Source organism: Salvelinus fontinalis, chromosome 4 (genome assembly GCF_029448725.1).
Source record: "Salvelinus fontinalis isolate EN_2023a chromosome 4, ASM2944872v1, whole genome shotgun sequence".
Classification (NCBI taxonomy): Eukaryota; Metazoa; Chordata; class Actinopteri; order Salmoniformes; family Salmonidae; genus Salvelinus; species Salvelinus fontinalis.
Window position 1 is genome coordinate 3,181,372 of NC_074668.1, and position 14,906 is coordinate 3,196,277.

Genomic DNA, 14,906 nt, shown 5'->3' on the forward strand with positions numbered 1-14,906 from the left:
GAGAGTAACAGCAGTGTACATGTAGGTAGGGGTAAAGTGGCTATGTATAGATAATATACAGAGAGTAGCAGCAGTGTACATGTAGGTAGGGGTAAAGTGGCTATGTATAGATAATAAACAGAGAGTAACAGCAGTGTACATGTAGGTAGGGGTAAAGTGACTATGTATAGATAATAAACAGAGAGTAGCAGCAGTGTACACGTAGGTAGGGGTAAAGTGGCTATGTATAGATAATAAACAGAGAGTAGCAGCAGTGTACATGTAGGTAGGGGTAAAGTGACTATGTATAGATAATAAACATCTTGTCAATCCAGCCAACATGTCCGATTTTTTAAATGTTTTACAGAGAAAACACCACATATATTTATGTTAGCTCACCACCAAATACAAAAGTGGACAGACACGTATGAATTATGATTATGAAGTATGAATTATGATTGAAGTAGCATGCACAACCAACCGAAATAAACTAAAACCAACCTAAAGAGCCCAGAAAAAACTACCTCAGATGACAGTCATATAACATGTTACACAATAAATCTATGTTTTGTTCATAAAAAGTGCATATTTTAGCTATAAATCAGTTTTACATTGATGCTACCCAAAAATGCTAACACATAGCTAGAGTCTGAATCCAGCCGGGAGTAGCCAGAGAAAATACATACACCAACGTCGGCTACTAATTACACCTCATAAAACATTTCAGAAAAACATATGGTGGATAACTAATGAAAGACAGATATCGTGTGAATAAAGCCAACATTTCCGATTTTTGAAGTGTTTTACAGCGAAAACACAATATATCGTTATATTAGCTAACAACATAAGCTAGCATAAAGCAGCATTGATTCTAGTCAAGCGCTAGCCTAGCACAGTTAGCAGAGTTAGCATTCAACAGTTCGACATATATATGAAAAAGCATCCCAAATTGGGTCTTATCTTTCTTGATATTCCATCAGAATGTTGTAACGGGGTCCAATGTCCAGTAGAGTCTTTAGTTGGGTTCCAGAACGAATTATTTCCCTCTTGGGTTAGCAGGCACGATAGCATTGCGGAGCTAGAAAGCGTTTCTTAAAAAAATTCTTCCGTCGTTTCACATCTAAAGTCCAGAATAAATTGCAATAATATAATTAAAGTATATTGAAAAAACATACTTTAGGATGATTTTGTGACATGTATCAAATAATATCGTAGTCAGGCATCATATTCAACGTTATCTACCTTGTCCCAGAAGCCGAGAACAAATTATCCTTCGCGCCCGGATTTTTTTTTTAACTGCGCAGGTCTTACAAGAAGGTGTGTTATTCAGTCCATGGACGAGATATTCGACTCCTTTCAATTCTCACTTCCGCATTAAAGTCTGACGAACGCCTGTGACGTGTCCCTATGGTCCTAAGTCAAAGGGCCTTTTATAGAGAAGGTCTTAAAGAGACACATCGCATTTTGGAAAACTCAATTCGGCTGGGAAAATGGCTGTAAAAATATTTCTGTTCGACTTAGAGAAACAATTCAAACCTTTTTAGAAACTACAGACTGGTATCTATCCAACAGTAGTAAATATATGCATATTGGAAAATAAAAAGTTTCTTAGGAGGCCGTTTGAAAATGTGCACACATTTTCCAGTTTTTTCAATATTCGCCCTGCAGCCATAACAGGTTTAACAAACTCAATGAGGGAGACTTAAACAGCGGTCGAGCTCTTCCAACATCTCTCCAGCCCACTGGAGAATTAGCTCTGCGGCTCTTTAAATATCCCCTGTGCCGGCACAGGTGACGCTGACGACTGACCAACGAGGTCACAGGTGACGCTGACGACTGACCAACGAGGTCACAGGTGACGCTGACGACTGACCAACGAGGTCACAGGTGACGCTGACGACTGACCAACGAGGTCACAGGTGACGCTGACGACTGACCAACGAGGTCACAGGTGACGCTGACGACTGACCAACGAGGTCACAGGTGACGCTGACGACTGGCCAACGCGGTCACAGGTGACGCTGACGACTGACCAACGAGGTCACAGGTGACGCTGACGACTGACCAACGAGGTCACAGGTGACGCTGACGACTGACCAACGAGGTCACAGGTGACGCTGACGACTGACCAACGAGGTCACAGGTGACGCTGACGACTGACCAACGAGGTCACAGGTGACGCTGACGACTGGCCAACGCGGTCACAGGTGACGCTGACGACTGACCAACGAGGTCACAGGTGACGCTGACGACTGACCAACGAGGTCACAGGTGACGCTGACGACTGACCAACGAGGTCACAGGTGACGCTGACGACTGACCAACGAGGTCACAGGTGACGCTGACGACGGACCAACGAGGTCACAGGTGACGCTGACGACTGACCAACGAGGTCACAGGTGACGCTGACGACTGACCAACAAGGTCACAGGTGACGCTGACGAGGCGACAGGTGCAACACATCCAAATAGGGGCGGCAGCGTAGCCTAGTGGTTAGAGCGTTGGACTAGTAACCGGAAGGTTGCAAGTTCAAATCCCCGAGCTGACAAGGTACAAATCTGTCGTTCTGCCCCTGAACAGGCAGTTAACCCACTGTTCCTAGGCCATCATTGAAAATAAGAATTTGTTCTTAACTGACTTGCCTAGTTAAAAAAAGGTAAAAAAATAATTAAAAAAAACCATCCAAATAGAAACAACCTCGAAATTGAAAACCAAAACCTGTAACAAAAAAAATGACAAATTATCGCCCAGTGAGCACGCCAACGTCATTTCAACGTGGAAACGTGGGTAACATTTGGTTGAGACGTTACTCAATGAGATTTCGACCTTTATTCACCTTTATTCACCCTTTGTTCACCCTTTATTCACCCTTTATTCACCCCTTATTCACCCGTTGTTCACCTTTATTCACCTTTATTCACCCTTTATCACCTTTATTCACCTTTATTCACCTTTATTCACCTTTATTCACCCTTATTCACCTTTATTCACCTTTATTCACCTTTATTCACCCTTTATTCACCTTTATTCGCCCTTTATTCGCCCTTTATTCGCCCTTTATTCGCCCTTTATTCGCCCTTTATTTGCCCTTCATTCGCCCTTCATTCGCCCTTTATTCACCCTTTATTCACCCTTTATTCACCTTTATTCACCCTTTATTCACCCTTTATTCACCCTTTATTCACCCTTTATGCACCCTTTATGCACCCTTTATTCACCCTTTATTCACCTTTATTCACCCTTTATTCACCATCTATTCACCTTTATTCACCCTTTATTCACCCTTTATTCACCCTTTATTCACCATTAATTCACCTTTAGTCACCCTTTATTCACCCTTTATTCACCCTTTATTCACCCTTTATGCACCCTTTATGCACCCTTTATTCACCTTTATTCACCTTTATTCACCCGTTATTCACCCTTTATTCACCCTTTATGCACCCTTTATTCACCTTTATTCACCCGTTATTCACCCGTTATTCACCCGTTATTCACCCTTTATTCACCCTTTATTCACCCGTTATTCACCCGTTATTCACCCTTTATTCACCCTTTATGCACCCTTTATTCACCTTTATTCACCCTTTATTCACCCTTTATTCACCCTTTATGCACCCTTTATTCACCTTTATTCACCCTTTATTCACCCTTTATTCACCCTTTATGCACCCTTTATTCACCTTTATTCACCCGTTATTCACCCGTTATTCACCCGTTATTCACCTTTTATTCACCCGTTATTCACCCTTTATTCACCCTTTATTCACCCTTTATTCACCCTTTATTCACCCGTTATTCACCCTTTATTCACCCTTTATTCACCCTTTATTCTCACCCATTAAAAAATGACAGCCGGAAGTTTGTTGAATTCCCAATGTGTTATTACTACTTTCAAACCATCGAAAAGCATCATTTTTTTGGGGGGGGGGGGGTTAAGTTGTCTTCGAAACGTGTTATCACTGTTTAAAAGCACAACAAAGTTCAAATGGGAAAAACAATGTCAGATATATTTTGTATTTATACGACAACTTAATGTGATATCACTGGTCCTCATCTCGTAGCAGAACCTTAATGACCTGGATTGTATTTGAGATTACAAAGTACACGGTGATCAATGCCGTTGGAGATTCCACGCAGATTGTTACGTGAAATTGTTAAAAATCTCCACAGACCTGCGACCTTTGCACGCTATCTTGAACATGAGGAGACATTTATAGTTACACGAGGCTAACCCTCAAAAAACGTGTTCATGGATGTGTAACTTATTTAAAGGGTTGAATAAATACTGTTAAATTAGTTTGTAAGATAGCCTAAAATTAAGGCTATCTACTGTTATTACAACAACAAAAAATATATTATTGAATTATTGACAACGCAACCAAACATCAACATTTAAAGGACATCTTAGAGGATATCTAATGATTGGACAGTTTAATCTGAGCTCCTGTTTTAATTCTATTCTTTAACATTCATTGGTTGATTTTAAATGTAATCTTCATTAATAATTTATATTTTTGGATTCATGTCTCCATCTCAACCAAATATCGACGTTAAAGACTAAATCACATAAGCCATTCCTACTCTTTAACTTTGATTCTTGTTTGCGATGTCGACAAGTCAACAGGCTATTGACAACAAAAAATTATATTGATATGTGTTTGTTTGTCAACACATTTCTATTTATTTGCCTACAAATTAATAGCTGATATGTTGGATTCGCATCTCCATCTCAACCAAGATTCAAAATTAACGACTATGAATGGCTTATTTGATTTAGTCCTATTCTTTAACGTAGATTTTTGGTTGAGATGGAGACATGAATCCAATATATCAATTATTAACATGAAGATTACATTTGAAATCAACCAGAGCCTGAAACCCTAGTATTACTGTATACCTATAGTCTATTTGTAGTTGAACCCTGGGATGAATTGAAACAATAGCTGTTGATGACTTGTTAAATTCTATACAGGCCTAAATATTGGTGATATATGACTTATGAAGTTAAGGTTACATTTCATTTGCTCTGTTATTAAACCTACCTTTTGGAATGACTTCAATAGCAACAGTGAATCTATTTCAAATTAAATCAATTTGTATTTTTCACATGCGCCTAAAACAACAACTGTAGACCTTCCTGTGAAATGCTTACTTACAAACCTTTAACCAACAATGCAGCTAAGAAAATAGAGTTAAGAAAAGATTTACTAAATAACTTCTTATGGCCCGTCGGTACACTTATGACAACAGCCAGCTCAAGTGCAGGGCGCGAAATTCAAAATATATATTTTTTAAATATTTAACTTTCACACATTAACAAGTCCAATACAGCCAATGAAAGGTACACATCTTGTGAATCCAGCCAACATGTCCGATTTTTAAAATGTTTTACAGCGAAAACAGCACGTATATTTATGTTAGCTCACCACCAAATACAAAAAAAGGACAGACATTTTTCACAGCACAGGTAGCATGCACAAAGCCAACCTAACTAACCAAGAACCAACCAAACTAACCAACAAACAACTTCATCAGATGACAGTCTTATAACATAAAAATGTGCATATTTCAGGTATAAATCATAGTTTACATTGCAGCTACAATCAGAAATTGCACCGAAAGCAGCCATAATATTTACAGACACCAACGTCAAATACCTAATTACTCATCATAAAACATTTCTGAAAAATACATAGTGTACAGCAAATGAAAGACAGGCATCTTGTGATTCCAGCCAATATTTCCGATTTATTAAGTGTTTTACAGCGAAAACACAATATAGCGTTATATTAGCTTACCACAATAGCCAGAAAGACAAGCCATTTCCCAGTAGCAAAAGTTAGCGATCGTAACAAACCAGTAAAATATATATATTTTTTGACTAACCTTGATATTCTTCATCGGATGACAGTCCTATAACATCAGGTTATACATACACTTATGTTTTGTTCGAAAATGTGCATATTTAGAGCTGAAATCAGTGGTTACACATTGTGCTAACGTAGCTACTTTTTCCACAACGTCTAAACAGCAACGATATTTTTCTGACACGTTTTCTGACGCACATATTCTGACCAAATAGCTATTCATAAACATAACTAAAAAATACATGTTGTATAGGAAATGATAGATCCATTAGTTCTTAATGAAATGGCAGTGTTAGAATTCTAAAAAATAACTTCATTACGACATCCAGCTTCGGTATAGCTGAGTACCCCAAAGTTGGGCGCCGGCGACTAGTTCACATGCACGACAGATATATGAAATAGCATCATAAAATGTTTCTTACTTTTGGTGATCTTCCACCAGAATGTTGGACAAGGTGTCCTTTGTCCAGAACAATCGTTGTTTGGATTTAGAACGCTCATTTTCCCTCTCGATTTAGCAAGCACACTAGCCAAGTGGCACAAATCTCTCCATGTCAACAAACGGAAGAGAATGGAACACGGCAAAACTCCCGAAAAATGTTCAATAATCTGATGAAACTATATTGAAAAAACATACTTTACGATGATATGGTCACATGTATCAAATAAAATCAAAGCCGGAGATATTAGTCGCCTATAACGGCAGCTAAACAGAACGCAAAACCATGTCCCCTTTCGCGCTCTTCAGAAAACAGGAAATGGGCGGACACGTCATACAAAGAGCTTGTATTCCACTTCAGACCAAGATAAACACGAAATGTTTTCTCTCACCGCCTCTTGACATCCAGGGGAAGGTGTATGAAGTGCGCGTATACTCTTACGTATCATGCCCATGTATAGGCAGGAAGTAGAACAGAGCCTCGATTTCAGACTTTCCACTTCCTGGTCAGGAAGTTTGTGCCAAATGAGTTCTGTTTGACTCACAGATATAATTCAAACGGTTTTAGAAACTAGAGAGTGTTTTCTATCCAATAGTAATAATAATATGCATATTGTACGAGCAACAATTGAGTACGAGGCCGTTTGAAATGGGCACCTTTTATCAGAGCTACTCAATACTGCCCCTGCAGCCATAAAAAGTGTACATGTAGTTAGGGGTAAAGTGGCTATGTATAGATAATAAACAGAGAGTAGCAGCAGTGTACATGTAGGTAGGGGTAAAGTGACTATGTATAGATAATAAACAGAGAGTAGCAGCAGTGTACATGTAGTTAGGGGTGAAGTGGCTATGTATAGATAACAGAGAGTAGCAGCAGTGTACATGTAGGTAGGGGTAAAGTGGCTATGTATAGATAATAAACAGAGAGTAGCAGCAGTGTACATGTAGTTAGGGGTAAAGTGGCTATGTATAGATAATAAACAGAGAGTAGCAGCAGTGTACATGTAGTTAGGGGTAAAGTGGCTATGTATAGATAATAAACAGAGAGTAGCAGCAGTGTACATGTAGGTAGGGGTAAAGTGGCTATGTATAGATAATAAACAGTGAGTAGCAGCAGTGTACATGTAGGTAGGGGTAAAGTGGCTATGTATAGATAATAAACAGAGAGTAGCAGCAGTGTACATGTAGTTAGGGGTAAAGTGGCTATGCATAGATAATAAACAGAGAGTAGCAGCAGTGTACATGTAGGTAGGGGTAAAGTGGCTATGCATAGATAATAAACAGAGAGTAGCAGCAGTGTACATGTAGTTAGGGGTAAAGTGGCTATGTATAGATAATAAACAGAGAGTAACAGCAGTGTACATGTAGTTAGGGGTAAAGTGGCTATGTATAGATAATAAACAGAGAGTTCAAGCAGTGTACATGTAGTTAGGGGTAAAGTGGCTATGTATAGATAATAAACAGAGAGTAACAGCAGTGTACATGTAGGTAGGGGTAAAGTGGCTATGTATAGATAATAAACAGAGAGTAGCAGCAGTGTACATGTAGGTAGGGGTAAAGTGGCTATGTATAGATAATAAACAGAGAGTAGCAGCAGTGTACATGTAGGTAGGGGTAAAGTGGCTATGTATAGATAATAAACAGTGAGTAGCAGCAGTGTACATGTAGGTAGGGGTAAAGTGGCTATGTATAGATAATAAACAGAGAGTAGCAGCAGTGTACATGTAGTTAGGGGTAAAGTGGCTATGCATAGATAATAAACAGAGAGTAGCAGCAGTGTACATGTAGGTAGGGGTAAAGTGGCTATGCATAGATAATAAACAGAGAGTAGCAGCAGTGTACATGTAGTTAGGGGTAAAGTGGCTATGCATAGATAATAAACAGAGAGTAACAGCAGTGTACATGTAGTTAGGGGTAAAGTGGCTATGTATAGATAATAAACAGAGAGTAACAGCAGTGTACATGTAGTTAGGGGTAAAGTGGCTATGTATAGATAATAAACAGAGAGTAACAGCAGTGTACATGTAGTTAGGGGTAAAGTGGCTATGCATAGATAATAAACAGAGAGTAGCAGCAGTGTACATGTAGGTAGGGGTAAAGTGGCTATGTATAGATAATAAACAGAGAGTAGCAGCAGTGTACATGTAGGTAGGGGTGAAGTGGCTATGTATAGATAATAAAAAGAGAGTAGCAGCAGTGTACATGTAGGTAGGGGTAAAGTGGCTATGCATAGATAATAAACAGAGAGTAGCAGCAGTGTACATGTAGTTAGGGGTAAAGTGGCTATGCATAGATAATAAACAGAGAGTAGCAGCAGTGTACATGTAGTTAGGGGTAAAGTGGCTATGCATAGATAATAAACAGAGAGTAGCAGCAGTGTACATGTAGTTAGGGGTAAAGTGGCTATGCATAGATAATAAACAGAGAGTAGCAGCAGTGTACATGTAGGTAGGGGTAAAGTGGCTATGCATAGATAATAAACAGAGGGTAGCAGCAGTGTACATGTAGGTAGGGGTAAAGTGGCTATGTATAGATAATAAACAGAGAGTAGCAGCAGTGTACATGTAGGTAGGGGTAAAGTGGCTATGTATAGATAATAAACAGTGAGTAGCAGCAGTGTACATGTAGGTAGGGGTAAAGTGGCTATGTATAGATAATAAACAGAGAGTAGCAGCAGTGTACATGTAGTTAGGGGTAAAGTGGCTATGCATAGATAATAAACAGCGAGTAGCAGCAGTGTACATGTAGGTAGGGGTAAAGTGGCTATGCATAGATAATAAACAGAGAGTAGCAGCAGTGTACATGTAGTTAGGGGTAAAGTGGCTATGTATAGATAATAAACAGAGAGTAACAGCAGTGTACATGTAGTTAGGGGTAAAGTGGCTATGTATAGATAATAAACAGAGAGTAACAGCAGTGTACATGTAGTTAGGGGTAAAGTGGCTATGTATAGATAATAAACAGAGAGTAACAGCAGTGTACATGTAGTTAGGGGTAAAGTGGCTATGTATAGATAATAAACAGAGAGTAGCAGCAGTGTACATGTAGGTAGGGGTAAAGTGGCTATGTATAGATAATAAACAGAGAGTAGCAGCAGTGTACATGTAGGTAGGGGTAAAGTGGCTATGTATAGATAATAAACAGTGAGTAGCAGCAGTGTACATGTAGGTAGGGGTAAAGTGGCTATGTATAGATAATAAACAGAGAGTAGCAGCAGTGTACATGTAGTTAGGGGTAAAGTGGCTATGCATAGATAATAAACAGAGAGTAGCAGCAGTGTACATGTAGGTAGGGGTAAAGTGGCTATGCATAGATAATAAACAGAGAGTAGCAGCAGTGTACATGTAGTTAGGGGTAAAGTGGCTATGTATAGATAATAAACAGAGAGTAACAGCAGTGTACATGTAGTTAGGGGTAAAGTGGCTATGTATAGATAATAAACAGAGAGTAACAGCAGTGTACATGTAGTTAGGGGTAAAGTGGCTATGTATAGATAATAAACAGAGAGTAACAGCAGTGTACATGTAGTTAGGGGTAAAGTGGCTATGTATAGATAATAAACAGAGAGTAACAGCAGTGTACATGTAGGTAGGGGTAAAGTGGCTATGTATAGATAATAAACAGAGAGTAACAGCAGTGTACATGTAGGTAGGGGTAAAGTGACTATGTATAGATAATAAACAGAGAGTAGCAGCAGTGTACATGTAGGTAGGGGTAAAGTGACTATGTATAGATAATAAACAGAGAGTAGCAGCAGTGTACATGTAGGTAGGGGTAAAGTGGCTATGTATAGATAATAAACAGAGAGTAACAGCAGTGTACATGTAGGTAGGGGTAAAGTGGCTATGCATAGATAATAAACAGAGAGTAGCAGCAGTGTACATGTAGTTAGGGGTAAAGTGGCTATGCATAGATAATAAACAGAGAGTAGCAGCAGTGTACATGTAGTTAGGGGTAAAGTGGCTATGCATAGATAATAAACAGAGAGTAGCAGCAGTGTACATGTAGGTAGGGGTAAAGTGGCTATGTATAGATAATAAACAGAGAGTAGCAGCAGTGTACATGTAGGTAGGGGTAAAGTGGCTATGTATAGATAATAAACAGAGAGTAGCAGCAGTGTACATGTAGGTAGGGGTAAAGTGGCTATGTATAGATAATAAACAGTGAGTAGCAGCAGTGTACATGTAGGTAGGGGTAAAGTGGCTATGTATAGATAATAAACAGAGAGTAGCAGCAGTGTACATGTAGTTAGGGGTAAAGTGGCTATGCATAGATAATAAACAGAGAGTACATTTACATTTTACATTTAAGTCATTTAGCAGACGCTCTTATCCAGAGCGACTTACAAATTGGTGCATTCACCTAATGACATCCAGTGGAACAGCCACTTTACAATAGTGCATCTAAATCTTTTAAGGGGGGGGGGGGGGGCAGAAGGATTGCTTTATCCTATCCTAGGTATTCCTTGAAGAGGTGGGGTTTCAGGTGTCTCCGGAAGGTGGTGATTGACTCCGCTGTCCTGGCGTCGTGAGGGTGTTTGTTCCACCATTGGGGTGCCAGAGCAGCGAACAGTTTTGACTGGGCTGAGCGGGAACTGTACTTCCTCAGTGGTAGGGAGGCGAGCAGGCCAGAGGTGGATGAACGCAGTGCCCTTGTTTGGGTGTAGGGCCTGATCAGAGCCTGAAGGTACTGAGGTGCCGTTCCCCTCACAGCTCCGTAGGCAAGCACCATGGTCTTGTAGTGGATGCGAGCTTCAACTGGAAGCCAGTGGAGAGAGCGGAGGAGCGGGGGGACGTGAGAGAACTTGGGAAGGTTGAACACCAGACGGGCTGCGGCGTTCTGGATGAGTTGTAGGGGTTTGATGGCACAGGCAGGGAGCCCAGCCAACAGCGAGTTGCAGTAATCCAGACGGGAGATGACAAGTGCCTGGATTAGGACCTGCGCCGCTTCCTGTGTGAGGCAGGGTCGTACTCTGCGGATGTTGTAGAGCATGAACCTACAGGAACGGGCCACCGCCTTGATGTTAGTTGAGAACGACAGGGTGTTGTCCAGGATCACGCCAAGGTTCTTAGCGCTCTGGGAGGAGGACACAATGGAGTTGTCAACCGTGATGGCGAGATCATGGAACGGGCAGTCCTTCCCCGGGAGGAAGAGCAGCTCCGTCTTGCCGAGGTTCAGCTTGAGGTGGTGATCCGTCATCCACACTGATATGTCTGCCAGACATGCAGAGATGCGATTCGCCACCTGGTCATCAGAAGGGGGAAAGGAGAAGATTAATTGTGTGTCGTCTGCATAGCAATGATAGGAGAGACCATGTGAGGTTATGACAGAGCCAAGTGACTTGGTGTATAGCGAGAATAGGAGAGGGCCTAGAACAGAGCCCTGGGGGACACCAGTGGTGAGAGCGCGTGGTGAGGAGACAGATTCTCGCCACGCCACCTGGTAGGAGCGACCTGTCAGGTAGGACGCAATCCAAGCGTGGGCCGCGCCGGAGATGCCCAACTCGGAGAGGGTGGAGAGGAGGATCTGATGGTTCACAGTATCGAAGGCAGCCGATAGGTCTAGAAGGATGAGAGCAGAGGAGAGAGAGTTAGCTTTAGCAGTGCGGAGCGCCTCCGTGATACAGAGAAGAGCAGTCTCAGTTGAATGACTAGTCTTGAAACCTGACTGATTTGGATCAAGAAGGTCATTCTGAGAGAGATAGCAGGAGAGCTGGCCAAGGACGGCACGTTCAAGAGTTTTGGAGAGAAAAGAAAGAAGGGATACTGGTCTGTAGTTGTTGACATCGGAGGGATCGAGTGTAGGTTTTTTCAGAAGGGGTGCAACTCTCGCTCTCTTGAAGACGGAAGGGACGTAGCCAGCGGTCAGGGATGAGTTGATGAGCGAGGTGAGGTAAGGGAGAAGGTCTCCGGAAATGGTCTGGAGAAGAGAGGAGGGGATAGGGTCAAGCGGGCAGGTTGTTGGGCGGCCGGCCGTCACAAGACGCGAGATTTCATCTGGAGAGAGAGGGGAGAAAGAGGTCAAAGCACAGGGTAGGGCAGTGTGAGCAGAACCAGCGGTGTCGTTTGACTTAGCAAACGAGGATCGGATGTCGTCGACCTTCTTTTCAAAATGGTTGACGAAGTCGTCTGCAGAGAGGGAGGAGGGGGGGGGGGAGGAGGATTCAGGAGGGAGGAGAAGGTGGCAAAGAGCTTCCTAGGGTTAGAGGCAGATGCTTGGAATTTAGAGTGGTAGAAAGTGGCTTTAGCAGCAGAGACAGAAGAGGAAAATGTAGAGAGGAGGGAGTGAAAGGATGCCAGGTCCGCAGGGAGGCGAGTTTTCCTCCATTTCCGCTCGGCTGCCCGGAGCCCTGTTCTGTGAGCTCGCAATGAGTCGTCGAGCCACGGAGCGGGAGGGGAGGACCGAGCCGGCCTGGAGGATAGGGGACATAGAGAGTCAAAGGATGCAGAAAGGGAGGAGAGGAGGGTTGAGGAGGCAGAATCAGGAGATAGGTTGGAGAAGGTTTGGGCAGAGGGAAGAGATGATAGGATGGAAGAGGAGAGAGTAGCGGGGGAGAGAGAGCGAAGGTTGGGACGGCGCGATACCATCCGAGTAGGGGCAGTGTGGGAAGTGTTGGATGAGAGCGAGAGGGAAAAGGATACAAGGTAGTGGTCGGAGACTTGGAGGGGAGTTGCAATGAGGTTAGTGGAAGAACAGCATCTAGTAAAGATGAGGTCAAGCGTATTGCCTGCCTTGTGAGTATGGGGGGAAGGTGAGAGGGTGAGGTCAAAAGAGGAGAGGAGTGGAAAGAAGGAGGCAGAGAGGAATGAGTCAAAGGTAGACATGGGGAGGTTAAAGTCACCCAGAACTGTGAGAGGTGAGCCGTCCTCAGGAAAGGAGCTTATCAAGGCATCAAGCTCATTGATGAACTCTCCAAGGGAACCTGGAGGGCGATAAATGATAAGGATGTTAAGCTTGAAAGGGCTGGTAACTGTGACAGCATGGAATTCAAAGGAGGCGATAGACAGATGGGTAAGGGGAGAAAGAGAGAATGACCACTTGGGAGAGATGAGGATCCCGGTGCCACCACCCCGCTGACCAGAAGCTCTCGGGGTGTGCGAGAACACGTGGGCAGACGAAGAGAGAGCAGTAGGAGTAGCAGTGTTATCTGTGGTGAGCCATGTTTCCGTCAGTGCCAAGAAGTCGAGGGACTGGAGGGACGCATAGGCTGAGATGAGCTCTGCCTTGTTGGCCACGGATCGGCAGTTCCAGAGGCTACCGGAGACCTGGAACTCCACGTGGGTCGTGCGGGCTGGGACCACCAGGTTAGGGTGGGCGCGGCCACGCGGTGTGAAGCGTTTGTATGGTCTGTGCAGAGAGGAGAGAACAGGGATAGACAGACACATAGTTGACAGGCTACAGAAGAGGCTACGCTAAAGCAAAGGAGATTAGAATGACAAGTGGGCTACACGTCTCGAATGTTCAGAAAGTTAACCTGTTTGGGGTGCAAGCCCGACCTCGGACCGAAAATGACAACAGCTGCAGAGCGCGAAATTCAAAATCTATTTTTTAAAAATATTTAACTTTTACACATTAACAAGTCCAATACAGCATTTGAAAGATAAACATCTTGTCAATCCAGCCAACATGTCCGATTTTTTAAATGTTTTACAGAGAAAACACCACATATATTTATGTTAGCTCACCACCAAATACAAAAGTGGACAGACACGTATGAATTATGATTATGAAGTATGAATTATGATTGAAGTAGCATGCACAACCAACCGAAATAAACTAAAACCAACCTAAAGAGCCCAGAAAAAACGACCTCAGATGACAGTCATATAACATGTTACACAATAAATCTATGTTTTGTTCATAAAAAGTGCATATTTTAGCTATAAATCAGTTTTACATTGATGCTACCCAAAAATGCTAATACATAGCTACAGTCTGAATCCAGCCGGGAGTAGCCAGAGAAAATACATACACCAACGTCGGCTACTAATTACACCTCATAAAACATTTCAGAAAAACATATGGTGGATAACTAATGAAAGACAGATATCTTGTGAATACAGACAACATTTCCGATTTTTGAAGTGTTTTACAGCGAAAACACAATATATCGTTATATTAGCTAACATCATAAGCTAGCATAAGGCAGCATTGATTCTAGTCAAGCGCTAGCCTAGCATAGTTAGCAGCGTTAGCATTCAACAGTTCGACATATATATGAAAAAGCATCCCAAATTGGGTCTTATCTTTCTTGGTACTCCATCAGAATGTTGTAACGGGGTCCAATGTCCAGTAGAGTCTTTAGTTGGGTTCCAGAACGAAAGATTTCCCTCTTTGGTTAGCTAGCACGGTAGCATTGCTGCGCCAGAAAGCGTTTCTTCAAAAAATTCTTCCGTCGTTTCACATCTAAAGTCCAGAATAAATTGCAATAATATAATTAAAGTATATTGAAAAAACAACCTTTAGGATGATTTTGTGACATGTAGCAAATAATATCGTAGTCAGGCATCATATTCAAAGTTATCTACCTTGTTCCAGAAGCCGAGATCAAATTATCCTTCGCGCCCGGATTTTTATTTTAACTGCGCATGTCTCACAAGAAGTTCTGTTATTCAGTC